The 15361-nt window shown below is 47.5% G+C and overlaps 1 protein-coding gene across 3 annotated transcripts in view; it reads right to left on the bottom strand.

Moving 5' to 3' along the window:
- The window catches only part of ARHGAP39 (Rho GTPase activating protein 39), a 205491-nt gene that overhangs the window by 162356 nt on the left and 27774 nt on the right, over positions 1-15361 (bottom strand). The gene's annotated exons all lie outside the window — the stretch shown is intronic.

Raw genomic sequence — 15361 nt, 5'->3', positions numbered from 1 at the left:
GAAAGAGCTTTCCGGGAATAAGAGCAGTTCAGCAGCGGAACAGCCTCCTTCGTAAGGTGGTGGACTCTCCTTCATTGAGAGGTTTTCAAACAGAGGTTTGATGGTCATCTGTCCAGGATTCTTTAGCTGTGCTTCCCGCATTTCAGGGGGTTGGACTAGATGACCCTTGGGGTCCCTTCCAACAGATCTCAAGGAGTCTGGGCTCAAGTGAGGGAGTTCATATTTCAAGCTTCCCCCAAGCCAAACTTTCAACCCCATCAGTAAGTCCCACCTGAATCCAAATAATCTTTGCCAGCTTTGGCAAACCCAAACGGTTAACAGAAACGTCCCATGTGGAACTTTGCAAGCAACTCAGAGTTTACTGGTGCGTTGAGAGGACAAAGGAATCGCGCTGATCTTTTGAGATGTGGGTGGAAATATTATAAGCATGGCCCACTCTGCGCACTGCAGCACTGAATTCTCATGGGCCGTCTGCGAAATGCTTTCACCCAGTTTGCAAAAATTATTTCACTTTTGAGCTTCATGGAAGTCGGCTTTTGCTACTGTGCTCCTTATTTTAATGTAAAAGACGAGCAAGCTATATCCATGCTGCTTTTAGCCAGATAGCATCGGAGGAGTATTATCAAAGCTAATGAGAATGAGGATGATAACTATCTGTCATTTATCGCTGCTTGCACCAAAGGTTTCTCAAAAAGAGCAGGCCTGGAAAAGTGGGTTTTCTTGGCTTCAAGTGCATTCGGAGGAAGCAGTTATTCACTATAATAATAATAATAATAATAATAATAATAATAATAATAATTTTTATTTATACCCCGCCATTTCCGGTTCAAAAACTGGGCACAGGACAGCTAACAACAAGTTTAAAACACTTAATTATAAAAGCAGCATAAAATACAGTATAAAAACATGAATAACAATAAAAACCAAAAATCAATTAGATAATCCACAGGGCTAGCTGGCTGAATTGGTCCTATTTGGGCCAGTGAGGAGGCCAGGGGAAAATTAGCTATGGGGTCTCAGAGCGGGTAATCTTCATAAAAGGGGAGGGGGAGGGAAGAGAAGGGAAATGAAAGATCAGGCTGAATTCAAATTAAAGGCCAGGTGGAATAGCTCTGTCTTACAGGCCCTTACTAAGTTGTCTCAGAACACAACAGCCATGAAGAGTCCTGCTGGACCAGGCCAAAGGCCGATCATGTCCAGTACCCTGCAAATTCCTGCACTGCAGGGGGTTGGACTAGATGATTGTTGGGTCCCTTCCAACTCTACAATTCTATGGTTCTGTGATAACCAGCTGCCTGCGGAAAACCAGGAAGAGGGCCTGAGCGCAACAGCTCTCTCTTCCTACTGGTGAATCCAAGCAAATGGTATTCAGAGGGTAACTGCTTTGAATAGTGCACAATGCTTAGTAGTAGCTATTGAGTCTTAGAGCTGTAGAGCTGGGAGGGAACCAAGGGTCATCTAGTCCATTTGCCAAAACAGAAGAGAGGGTTCATGAAGGGCAACTATTACAATCATAAAGCTGGAAGGGACCCCAAGGGCTCATCTAGTCCAACCCACTGCAATGCAGGAATCACAGCTAAAGCATCCATGACAGATGGCCATCCAACTTCTGCTTAAAAACCTTCAAGGAAGGAGAGACCACCATCTCCCAAGAGAGACTGTTCCTCTGTTGAACAGCTCCTACTGTCAGAAAGTTCTCTTTGTCCATGGAGTTTTCTTAGCATCTTAAAAAGCAGAGACATCACCTTGCCAACAAAGGTCCGTATAGTTCAAGCTATGGTTTTCCCAGTAGTGATGTATGGAAGTGAGAACTGGACCATAAAGAAGGCTGATCGCCGAAGAACTGATGCTTTTGAATTATGGTGCTGGAGGAGACTCTGGAGAGTCCCATGGACTGCAAGAAGATCAAACCTATCCATTCTGAAGGAAATCAGCCCTGAGTGCTCACTGGAAGGACAGATCGTGAAGCTGAGGCTCCAAGACTTTGGCCACCTCATGAGAAGAGAAGACTCCCTGGAAAAGACCCTGATGTTGGGAAAGATGGAGGGTGCAAGGAGAAGAGGACAACAGAGGACAAGATGGTTGGGCAGTGTTCTCGAAGCTACCAAGATGAGTTTGACCAAACTGCGGGAGGTAGTGGAAGACAGGAGGGCCTGGCGTGCTCTGGTCCAGGGGGTCACGAAGAGTCGGACACGACTAAACGACTAAACAACAACAACAACAACCCTCCGTAGCAGCAGAAAACAAGCTTGCTGCATTTTCCTTGTGACACCTCTTTGGATTGGAGGTTCAGCAAAGCACAAAGAGAAGTGTCAATCTCAAGGAGTACAGAGAAGCCGGACTTTTTGCGTTCTGTTGTGGCCACCCCCCGCCCCTCACTTCAACAAGCTAGCCATGAAAAAAGGTTAATTGGAAAAGCAAGTGTCAGGGGGCCATTTCAACTGACCTGGCGAAGAGAAGGAGAAAGGCAAGCAGTGGCCCGGAATGACCAAGAGGTCCCCTCCCCAGGACAGGGCTATTGTCCGACTCACATTCCTGGAGCTCGGAGCCCTCTTCCCAGGGAAGCTAAGCCAATGCTTTGGTCAGGATTACGCCGCGCACAAATAAACCCCCTGGGCCGCAAGAGACGTGATTTGCAGGGCGTGTTCTTCCAGGGAATTCTGAAATTCTTTAAAGGCTTATTATCCAGGAAGCTCCGTAAGAATCGGAGAATCACAGGACTGTAGAGTGGGAAGAGATCCAAAGAGTAAATTTGGATGGCTTAAAAAAAAGGATTCAACACATTCATGGAGGAGATGTCTATCAGTGGCCATTGGCCAGGAAGGTAGCGATGGTTCTGAATGACAGTGGCTCAAAACAACAGGAGGGGTAAATTTTATATATATATATATATATATATATATATATATATATATATATATACACATACACACACACACACACACACACACACACATATACGTACATATTATATATATATAATTTAGCTAATATCTGTTGGAGGTGCGGTGGGAGTAATGGCGATATCTATCATATGTGGTGGACGTGTAGGGAGATCAAAGTGTTTTGGGGTTTAATTTACGATGAGTTTTTAAAAAAAGTTTGGAATAACCTTTCTAAAACAACCAGAGACATTTCTGTTAAGTATTGTTGGTAGGGACATCCCGAAGGCCTTTTTATATGCAATGACTGCAGCCCGGACTTTGGTGGCAAAGGGGTGGAAGGAAGAAGAAGCCCCAACAATAACGGACTGGCATAATAAACTACAAGAATTTGCTGAAATGGCGCAGTTGACAAATAGCCCGAGAGGCAATTCAAAACAAAAATTTATGGAAAAATGGGATACATATAAGATATATGTTCAAAAATATAGTAAAGGTACGTTATCTATGCTAGCATTCAACTGACGTTGGAGAAAAATTGAGTTGAGAAGCAAGATCAGGGGTACATATTGATATAGGAATGTATTAGATAAAATGTAAAGAAATATACAATAATAAGAGTACATTCACTTGTAAAAAAAGGAATACACAACGAGATTGACAGGAAGTCCGTAGTGTTGGTACAAATACTATTTTGGAATAGTTTTGTGTCTTTTTTTTCCCTCCACCCCATTGTTCAGCCCGGACACTGAGGTCCAGCTCCGAGGGCCTTCTAGCAGTTCCCTTCCTGCAAGAATTGAGGTTACAGGGAACCAGACAGAGGGCCTTCTCAGTGGTGGCACCCGCCCTGTGGAACGCCCTCCCATCAGATGTCAAGGAAATAAACAACTACCTGACTTTTAGAAGACATCTGAAGGCAGCCCTGTTTAGGGAAGCTTTTAATATTTGATGTATTTTAATATTTCGCTGGAAGCCGCCCAGAGTGGCTGGAGAAACCACTCTGGTGAAGAAGGCAGCACATAACATCTGTATTTGTGAGAACTCAACATTTTAGTGTGACAGCACCTGCCCTGTGGAACTCCCTGCCTATTGATATCAGGCAGGCAGCCTCACGGTACTGGACTCTTTTCAGCACCTCCTGCTAAAAAGGCTTTTGTTGAGACAAGCCGAACCCAGAAGCTTAGAAAGTGGATGCGACTGTTTTTAGTCTGGTGGTATTTAAAGTTTTCAAAAAAGCTTTCGTTACTTTTTCTTAATGAGGATTTTATTGTTTTCTCTCCCTTTTTGTAAACCACTTTGAGGGCGCCTTTTACAATCGAGCCGTGTATAAATGTTAGAAGAGATAAAAGAGAGAACGAAAGAAGACCTTCCAGCAAACCACAACAGCACAGCCTGTAATTGCCAGTACGCAATTGAATCCCACCCCAAAAAATTTGCACTCTCAAACAGTGGGGGAGAGACGAGGGTAGCATAAGATGAAGGAACAAACACAGATAGGCCTCCTTTGGTTTGGGTCACAATTAGAGATGAGGATTAAGGGGCTGAAGCCAGAGATTTCACAATGAAGCAGCTTTGAGGAGAGATCCGAAGGAAGGAATTTTAAACTGGGATCTGCCCCTAAGGCACTGGGATGGGGCAGGTTGGAAACTGAAATAAAAGCACAACTCCCACAGGCAGAGGAAAGAACTCTGGGCTCTTAAGACACGCCTTTCAAGCCACCAACGCCTTTCCATTCCCAGCGCATTTATCAAGCCTTTCTCTGAAACAGTAGCACAGTAAGTACTCCCATCAATGGGCCTTTTAATCTGCAAGGCTCCAAAAAACATCTGGCCCAGCCTGTAGCTCCTTTCAATTATCTCCTTGTTCTGCTCGGCGCAGGGTGCTTGAATGAGCCCCAAAGAAGCTGGTGGAGATGCAATTACACCCAGGCGATGCCAAGGCCCTGGGGTCTGGAGGTCTCTGCTTCCAGAACGCTCTGCGCTGCAGCATTGTATACTGAGAAGCAAGGCACCAAGGACATGAAATATTCGAAAAATGGCCGTGGTCTGTCAATGCTCCTCTGGGGGCAGTGCAATCTGCAAGGGCACGTCAGTGATTAGAAGCTAAGCATCTGAGCTGCAGATCCTAACCTTCCAACCTGAAGAAGAGAAGCAGCGAGCTCCGGAAAGGTTTCCAATTCCCATTTGGGTCCCACGTCACCTGTCAGTTCTATACGCCGCCCTCAAGCAGTTTATGCTTTGCCTCCTGTAATTACTGCAAAAGTGTGCCTCCCGTTGAGTCAGGGAGCTGGAGATTTGCAAAGCAAAATGCCTCTGATCAGTCATCATCAGGTGGGGCCTGCTGAGACTCAACAGGAGAACACAGAGTTCTCCTTCTAAGGCACGGGTCCCCGTGCCCCACTGAAACTCGGGGTTGCATTCAGTGAAATGGTCGCGCTTGCACGAGGCCTTCTGCTTGTGCTTCTCTCCCAGTGCACCCCACAAATCTGCCTAGAGCAGGCATAGGCAAACTCGACCCTCCAGCTGTTTTGGGACTACAACTCCCATCATCCCTGACCCACTGGTCCTGTTAGCTAGGGATGATGGGAGTTGTAGTCCCAAAACATCTGGAGGGCCAGGTTTGCCTATGCCTGGCCTAGAGTCAATGTAAGGGGGCACAGAGGGAGAGGACAGTAAGGCATCGTCCGTTGCACAAGCAAAAGTCCTTGCTCAAACAGGGCAACTTCACCGGATGAAACTATCCAAGCCTAGACCAGCCTTTCTCCACCTGTGGGTCCCCAGATGTTGTTGAACTACAACTCCCATCACCCCTAGCTAACAAGGCCAGGGGTCAGGGATGGTGGGAGTTGTAGTCCAACAACATCTGGGGACGCACAGGTTGAGAACCGCTGGCCTAGACACACACAATCAGACCTACAATGGTACCTCGGTTTTCGAACGTAATCTGAAGACCGTTCGAGTTCTGAAACGTTCAAAAACCAAAAACTCAATAGCCGACAGCTAGGCCACCGGATCTTGCACCCATGGAAGCCGCATGGCATGTTTGACTTCCGAGGCACGTTCGAGAACCGAAGTACCACTGTACTTCATATTGCTTCCCTGCCAACATTGTCTACCCCTTTTTTTAAAAAAAAGAAAAGGTAAAGGACCCCTGGATGGTTGACTCCAGTCAAAGACAACTATGGTGTTGCACCACTCATCTCAATTTCAGGTCGAGGGAGCTGGCCTTTGTCCACAGAAAGCTTTCCGGGTCATGTGGCCAGCAGGACCTAACCGCTTCTGGCGCAATGGAACACCGTGATGGAAACCAGAGCACACGGAAACGCTGTTTACCTTTGCGCCGCAGCGGTACCTATTTATCTACTTGCACTAGTGTGCTTTCGAACTGCTAGGTTGGCAGAAGCTGGGACAGAACAACGGGAGCATAACAATGATAATACTTAAAAAGCTTGAAACAGGCCAAGGTGAAAGTTGGGAGGAAATTTTCTGAAGTCGAGGTGGACTGTGAGCGCCTGGTGCAATATTTATCATATTCCACTGAAGTTCTTCAGGGAGGCAATTTCCCTGCAGAAATGCGCTTTATCCAGCAGGCGGAAAACAACTTTAGGCACAACCAAAATTCCACAAGTTTGTATCATGAGGTTTTGTGGCTCAGGACCCAGCATCCAAATAACTTGAGGAATTCATTATTTTGATGCCCATTCTTGGTGCATTTGACAGCAGCAAACAACCTGCAGACGCAGCAGTTGCCCATTCTTAAGATCGGGGACTCCAGCACCGTTCAGAATCTCATGTCAGTCCCCTAAAGATAGGCCTTAACTTTGATTAGCGCCAAAACCATGACAAAATGGGCAACAGGCAGGCTTTCCTGGGGAGAGAATTGCATAGCCCTGGAGCCACTACAGACAAGGCCTGTTCTGAAATACGTGATTAAATGTGGCTTGCAAACCACTTAGGATGGATTTGTATCCCAAAAGGTGGGATATAAATCCCAAAGAAAATAAATAAGCTTATGGGAGGCCAAACTGAAGCAAATGCTCCCCCATAAAAGCTCCTGGAGTGAAGAGACAAGCAAGCTTTCTCCCTCTCTTTTGTCTCAAGAGGGCCCCAAGAAGACAAGAGAGATTGCATTCAATTCAAAAGCACAGCAGAGAGCGGATAGATCTGCAAACACGTTGCTATCTTATCACGCAGCTTTTTAAAATTCATTGCCCACTTCCCGGACTCGACTGAATTAAATTACTCTCTCTTCTCCTCCTGGAATAGGCAATTTGATAGCGAGACTTTGCCGGCCGACAGCTACGCGAAGCATGCCGCCCCATTCTGAAATCTCCAAGAACACACTGGGGAACGTGGACTTTTTACGGAGTCTTGACACACGCACACAAACTGCAAGAGACGCCAGCAGACTCTGAAGAAGCCCTCGGCTTTGATGGATTGCAGGAGAGAGGAAGATCTCTATTTCTGGCAGCAGGGAGGAGACTGGTGCCGTCTCCAGTGAAGTACGCGCACTCTTGAAGAGAAATAAAAGGGAAACCAGTTTTGCTGAAGGGAAACAGGAGAGAAGTATTTGGCGAGATGGCCGTCCTGAAAAGAGTCAGCCTTCATCAAGGCTGTGTACCCATCAGGGGCTGCAAGGCTTGAACGAGAAGTCGTGAGCCCTGAGCAACGCTCTCTCCCAGCCCTCCCTCAACCTCATGCCCTCCAAATGTCTTGGACTACAATTCCCATCGGCACAGCTGCACTGGATGATGGGAATCGGAGTCCGAAAATTCTGCAGGGCACCTGGCTGGGGGAAGGATGCACAATTCACAGCATCATAGAACTACAGAGTTCTATGGAAGGGACCCTGTGGGTCATCTAGTCCAACCCTGCACTGTGCAGGAATCTCAGCTAAAGCATCCATGGCAGACGGCCAAAACCCTATGCAATTTCTGCCTATTGCATTTATGTCCCGCCTGTTCTACAAGAAGCTCGAATGTGGCATGCGCTGCCTCTCTTTCCTCACTGAACCCCCACAGCAATGCTGACAGGTAGGTTAGGCTGGGGGGGGCAGGGGCTGGCCGACAAGGTCACACACCCGGTGAGTGAGGGATTCGAACCCTGATCTCCCGGGTCTCAGTCCAACATCCCAAACTCCGCACCGAGGGAACATCCAGCTGTTTGAAGGCAGAATATGATTCCTCCCAATCCCAGAACTGCTCCTAGAGCCCTACAGCTCCACTGACGCCCTGCATATGTGCCAGTGGCTATTAGTCCTGATGCCTATGTTGTGCCTCCGCCACCAAAAGCTGAATGCCTCTGAACACCACTTGCTGGGAAGAATCATAGATGGGGAGAGTGTTGCTGTTGCACTCAGGTTCTGCTTTGTGGACTTCCCAGAGGCACCAGTGAGATGAGGATGCTGTACTCGATGGGCCCTCTTTGGCCTGACCCACCAGCTAAGCTCTTCCGATGTTTCCCACACAATTCGAGCACAATTCAAAGTGTTGGTGCTGCCCTTTAAAGCCCTAAACAGCCTTGGCCCAGTATACCTGGCCTTCTACCCAGATGCTGAGGTCCAGCGCCGAGGGCCTTCTGGTGGTTCCCTCGCTGCAAGAAGCCAAGTTACAGAGAACCTGGCAGAGGGCCTTCTCGGTGGTGGCACCCACCCTGTGGAACGCCCTCCCACCAGATGTCAAAGAGAACAACAACTACCAGACTTTTAGAAGACATCTGAAGGCAGCCCTGTTTAGGGAAGCTTTTTATGTTTGATGCATTACTGTCTTTTAATACAGTGGTGCCCCGCAAGACGAATGCCTCGCAAGACGGAAAACCCGCTAGACGAAAGGGTTTTCCGTTTTTGAGTTGCTTCGCAGGACGAATTTCCCTATGGGCTTGCTTCGCAAGACGAAAATGTCTTGCGAGTCTTGAGATTTTTTTTTCGCTTTCCCCCCCCCCTTTATCTAAGCCGCTAAGCCTTTAATAGCCTTTTAGCAGCTAATCCGCTAAGCCTTTAAGCCTTTAATAGCCGCTAAACCGCTAATAGTGCTAATCCGTTAAGCCGCTAATAGGGTTGCTTCGCAAGACGAAAAAACCGCTAGACGAAGACACTCGCGGAACGGATTAATTTCGTCTTGCGAGGCACCACTGTATTTTGTTGGAAGCTGCCCAGAATGGCTGGGGAAGCCCAGCCAGATGGGCGGGGTATAAATAATAAATTATTACTATTATCATCATTATAAAGGATTCACCCTGTACTAGCTCCATTTAAATGAGGTGCACAGATCACGCAATTCTAGCAGACAGCCTGTACACAAAATTCATGCCATGGCACACACGAGGCTTGCCTGGTGTGCTGCCCCAGTGTACTGCAAGGGCAAATGGCTCTTAGAATCGTACAGTTGGAAGGGACCTCAAGGGTCATCCAGCCCAACCCCCTGCGGTGCAAGAATCTGTTGCCCAATGCGGGGCCTGAACCCACAACCTTGAGATCGAGAGCCTTGTACTCTACAGGCGACTGGCATGAAACTGAACGCCGGGTCTTCAAACGCTGGCTGTCTCCTGGTCGCTATGGCAGCCAGAAACACCCCCTCGCTGAGCCTTGTTTGTAAAACTGACAGCAGAGATCTGAATACACCTGTTTTGCTAAAGCACTCGCCGCGCAGAATACCGGATGTGCTTGTCTTGAGGGTGGGCCCCTCTCCAAGAGAGGAATTTATACTTTGCAATTCCACGTGCACTGAGTGTTAAAAATGTAAGTGCTCTCGTCATCGACTTCTCCAGCGCCCCTGGGTCCACTTTTGCCCTAAAGATGAAGTTTGGAAGAATCAGGAGAGATAAAAGGAAGTCGTTCTTCCATGCGGTGCATGGTTAAACTGTGGAACTCCCTCCCACAGGGGACAGGAATGGCTGCCAATCTTGATGGGTTTGATAAGAGGATTAGACAATGGCTTTGCTCTGCCTCCACAGCTGGAGACAGAAATGAGCGGCTTGCTGGAAATGGCAGAAGGAGAGCGTTAAATAAAAGAATCCAGAATGAAAGAAACTCAAGCTTCAAGGAAAATGTTTCCTTTTTTAAAAAAAAAACATTTCTATTGATTCTCCAATAAAAAAACATCCAATTAATATATCCAATCATAATACGCCAATAAAAATAAAAAACTAAAATAAAAAAGACCAAATTGTAATTATTAATTTTTCAGGGCTCCCCACGGTCTGGATCTCTGAAGCATATCTCCACATATTTCCATATTGTTTCCATATTTTCCACATCTCGATTTTGACGCTTTGTAATTCCCGTCCCCGAGTCCATGATTCTCAGTCATGTCAAACATCATATACTTTCATCCGTCGAATACAGCTTTATTAGTATATATTTTTCCAACTATTTCAAGTCCTTCTCTAAGGGACACTTGGCTTCCCCCCTTTCCATCTACCTTCTTAATTTATAGAGCTGCCCCATGGCAGAAGTGCTCTAGGAAGCCATTGTGGTGTAGCGGGAGATCAGGGTCCAAATCCCCACTCAGCCAGCCCTGAAGCTCACAGAGGGACCTTGGAGTCAGTCACAGTCTCTTCACCTACCTTGCAGGGTCGTTGTAGGGACTGACTGAGGAGGAGGGTGAACATGTACTTGGAGAACAATGCAGTGAGAGAGAAATGCAGCAAATAAGCTCTTCTGCTCACCTGCTTAAGAAAGCTGGAGGGGCCAGCCAGGTGGAGATGTCAGTCGCCAACATGGCACCCAGAAATCTCCAAGGGGTCGCAATTGGACCCACACCAGTCGCAAAACACACCTGCTGTCTGGGGGGGTTTCTAACATTGGCCTGATCTAACAGGCTCTTCTTAAGTTCTTATTGACATGCAATAAGAGCCTCAGTGGCCCGGAGTAGCTTCCATCAGCTTTGGCTGGTGGCCCAGTTACGCCCCTATCTGGACAGGGACAGCCTAACTACTGTTGTCTGTGCTCTGGCAACCACAAGGTTAAATTTTATTATTATTATTATTATTATTATTACTCTGCCCATCTGGGCAGCCTCCAACAAAATATTAAAATATAATATTACTGCAATGCGTACGGCTGCCTCTGAAGATGGTTCAGAAACTTCAGCTGGTGCAGAATTCAGTGGCCAGGTAGCTCACCAGGCAGAGCAAGACAGTTTAAGCATATTACACCAATGCACAGGCTGCCAATTAGTTTCTGGGCCCAATTCAAAGTGCTGGTTTTGACCTATAAAGCCTTAAATGGCTCAGGACTGGAATACCTCAAGGACCGCCTCTTTCCATATGAACCTCCCCGCACCCTGAGATCATCTTCTGAGGTCCTCCTTCATGTGCCTCCTCCTCGAGAGGTCTGGAGGGTGGCAACATGAGAACAGGGCCTTCTCTGCAGTGGCTCCCCATCTGTGGAATGCTCTCCCCAGGGAAGTCGCCTGGCGCCTTCATTATACACTTTTAGGCGCCATGCAAAAACATTCCTTTTTACCAGGCCTTTGGTTGCTTTGACTTGACGTCCTATTTTAAAATGTGTGTTTTTGGGGGTTGTTCGTTTTATTTTGATTATGTATTTTGTGGTTTTATATCTAGATTTTATTCTGTGAACCGCCCTGAGACCTCTGGGTATAGGGCAGTATATAAATTCAATTATTATTAACAACAACAACCTGAAGCCATGGTCTAAACAACAGCCCTGTAGCTGCTTGCAATTCCAAGCAACTGTCATTGAAACCAGGGATATACAGCTTTCGACAATGGAGGAGCAACTTTGCAATCCTGGCTCGGAGCCATTCGCAGCCCTCTCCTCCCCCCATTTGGCCTCATCCTCTTTTAAACCATCCAAGTTGGCAGCCATCATGGCTTCTTATCTTAAGCCACGGTGCCAAAGGCCACAGCTTTCTCCACCCTTACGTCTAGGAGGCAAGCGCTTGCTGGGCTACGGGAACAGGTGTAATTGGGGAATAGTGTTTTAAATTTAAAGCATTCTCAATACAGGGCTTCACGCACCACATGGCTTGCTTTTTTATTTTTATTTTTCTCAACAACACTACACACTCCCGCACAGCCTCTGCAAACACTGCCTGCTTTGGGTGGCGTTAAGACACATCTAACTGAAACGATATTCACTACAGCGCATCCTCACAGCTGAGGCTAAAATGGCAGGAAGGAAAAAAAATAGAAGAATCAAATTAAACGTGCCACGTAACGACATGGACGTGGGTCCCAATCAGATTGATTAAGCAAATGAAGCTGGAAGAAAATCTGCCTCGGCTTTAGATACGCAGCTGTTTAAAAATATAAAATATAAAACGGCATAACTCTTATTTGAAGAAAGCTCATAAAACAGCTAGGGTCTGGAGGGGTGCTGCAGAACCGCCCCCCTGCAATTGCTATTAAAATAATGAGAAATTTCATCATCGTTAGCAGGGTGTTTAATGGCAGCCTGCCAAGATGGAGCTCAGTGCCCATTCTTAATTCCACTTAAGTGACTGTGGACCAGGGGTCAGACATTGCAGCAATGGATCACGAGAAATCTGGGCTGTGCCAGGGCAAGGCCAAATACTAAAGGCCCCTTTAATAATCCCTCCTTCAAACTGGAATGGCTAAGAGGCTGCCAGAAGCGACATTCATTCCCCACAAGCATTTTTGTTTTTCAATTCCAGACTCTATGAGAAACCGGGGGGGGGGGACCTTTTAAGGCTGTAAGATACAACAAGGGGACCCAAACAACACTACTGCCCACACAAAAACCACCCTGAATTTGACAATCAAGCCCCAACCAACACAGCCAGCGGTCAGAGATGATGGAAAATGTGATGGAACATCTCAAGGGCATCACGTTACTTAACACCGCACTACAGCTTCAGCCCATGTTATTTCTTCTTTGTCTGAAAGAGGATTCCATTCCTTAGTTTAAAAATATTACAGGGAAGCTTCACAATAATGTGCTGTATTCACTTAAGGCGTGGCGGAAGGCAAGGCTCTCTGGGGCAAGAGTTCTGCAGGTGGGGAGCCACCACCGAAAAGGCCCTTCACTTCAAACCTGAAACAGGCTAGCATAAGGGTCCGGAGAAAGAAAAGGTATCGAGAGGCCAGCGAACCCTGGGGAAAGCCCAAATCTTGGTGGCAGAACACAGGCTCTGTTTACAAAAAGTCCCAGACTGAATCTTCAGCATCACAAAAGACCTTGGACAGCTACTGCCAGACAACATTAAACAAGATGGATCAATGATCTGCTTCCTGGTAAAGTGGCCTCTTGCACATACTGCAAAAAGCTCAGCCGCTGTATATGGCCTAGAACAGCCTTCCCCAGGCCAGGGTCCAGTGTTTGAGCAGTGAGGAAACCGCCAGAAGGCCCTCGGAGCTGGATATCTGTGTCTGGGCTGAATGATAGGGGCAGGTATTGGCTGGCCTCCTTGATCAGACTGAGACAGGGTTCTGGGTGCCACTGCAGCTGCCAAATCTTGCCGGCTCAACTACAGAGCAATGGCGATGTACTCCTTCCTGAGCCATCAGTGTATCCTGTCCTCCGTCCTTCCCATATTGGAACGGAAGACCCCCGTCAGCACAAAAAGTGGCAGGCCAAGTGGGAGTTCTTGGAACAAGGGCAGAGGAAAAGGACAGAGTCACGTCACCAGCAAGCAGAGGCAGCCAGCTGTGATGGCCACCGCAGCGTCATGACAGCGCTTTGGGTCACCCAAAGACTCGCAGAGACAGCAGCAGCAGCAGCGGCCACTCCAATTGGGGTATGTAAATAGTGCTTCATCTCTTCGGAGCTCAAAATAGATTTTAGAGAGGTCATGGCACGGTCCCCACACGGCTCATCAGAGCAGAAAATTAAGCCGAGCTAACCAATACCAAAGACCCATCTAGAATCAACACAATGTCAACGTAACTCGAGCCTTTAAAAAAAGGGAAAGGCACTGGTTTGGAGCTCAGACCACGGTGGATTTTGGTGGTCATGGCAGAGATCAAGCAGTTAGTTGTATGAGAGGAGGGTAAGAGGCAGGAGTTCCACCCCAATCCCTTCCTGTAGCCTGAAAAGCTAGAAGTCCTTCTGGCCTCTTCTCCTCTTATCGCTTCGATTTGGCAACAGCGGTCCCCACTGGCTTCCCGTGGCTGATGGTGCAAATTTAAGTCCAACATGTGAACATCATAAATGCGAAGGGAGAGTCACAGCTCAGTGGCGCGGCAACCCATCTCCATGCAGAAGTTCACCAGTTCCATCGCTGATGGCGTCTCCAGGCAGGCCCCCTTTTGTTGCTGGTCCATGTAGACCATGGGTAGGCAAACTAAGGCCCGGAGGCCGGATCCGGCCCAATCGCCTTCTAAATCCAGTCCAGGAATAAGTGTGTTTTTACATGAGTAGAATGTGTCCTTTTATTTAAAATGCATCTCTGGGTTATTTGTGGGGCATAGGAATTGGTTCATTTTTTCCCCAAAATATAGTCCAGCCACCCACAAGGTCTGAGGGACAGTAGACCGGCCCCCTGCTGAAAAAGTCTGCTGACCCCTGATGTAAACAATATTGAGCTGGCTGGGCCAAGGGTCTGACTTGGTATGTGGCAGCTCCATATGTTCCAGCTTTCATAATTCGCCAGGTACCAGGCGCATTCTGCAGCTGCGTATCAGCCACTTGCGGCCAAGCAAAGATGCCCAGGTACCAGAATGGTGCCTGGTGCCTCCACCATCTAGAGGTGCATGCCTGGGGATCCATGGATCTTGCCTGTTTTCACACACTAGCAACGCATCCTGTAGAACTCCATCCGTTATATTTTATCTGACCAATGAATTTCAGGAACCAAAAAGGCCTATTGAAAAAAAGCTACTTCCGAGGCGCCTGGCCCCAAAATGGCAACCAGGCATTCCATTTTGGCGACTGTAACCATGGTATAAGGAGCCATTTGGCGCCGAGCTCAGATATCTGCTCTGTTCCTATATCAAAACAGGATCTTAACAAGTCCAGAACTAGGAGATGGAGGAAACTGTAAGCAGGCTTGCACAATTTATCTGCTAATGCTAACCCACTTACTTCTTGACCTAAAGAGGTTCCGTGAGCAAATCTGCCTGCCTGGTTTTCATCAGCCTCAGACAAAAGAAAGGTACCTTTTGAACCGCTTCCAAATCGAAGCACCCGATCAGAAAGAACACACTGGATCACAAGCAAGGCGTGTTCGTTGCACGACAAAGGTCAGCTCAGGAACGCTCAACATGCGTCAAGCGTCAGGGCAGACCTGTTTACAGTCAGGTTGGGTGGTCCCTCAGCAAGTAAAGCAAGGGGGAGAGAGAGAGCAGCTTTGTAGTAGGCTCTCATATCAGAGACACAAAATTTAAATTGATTACAGCTCAATTTCAGTTGCCCACTTGATTTGGTAGCGTTTCTATGGCAACTGTGCTGCAGCAAGGAGCAAGACTCGGCTGATGTCGGGGCCAAGATCTTTCCTCCTACGTATTCCTAGGGCGAGACTCAAAAGCCCTGCAGCTACCCTCTCTGAGAAGGCACTT

The sequence above is a fragment of the Podarcis pityusensis genome (genome assembly GCF_964106645.2).
Source record: "Podarcis pityusensis genome assembly, chromosome: 7".
Lineage (NCBI taxonomy): Eukaryota > Metazoa > Chordata > Lepidosauria > Squamata > Lacertidae > Podarcis > Podarcis pityusensis.
The sequence above is the reverse complement of the archived record's forward strand: the minus strand, read 5'-3'. Positions and strand labels throughout refer to the sequence as shown.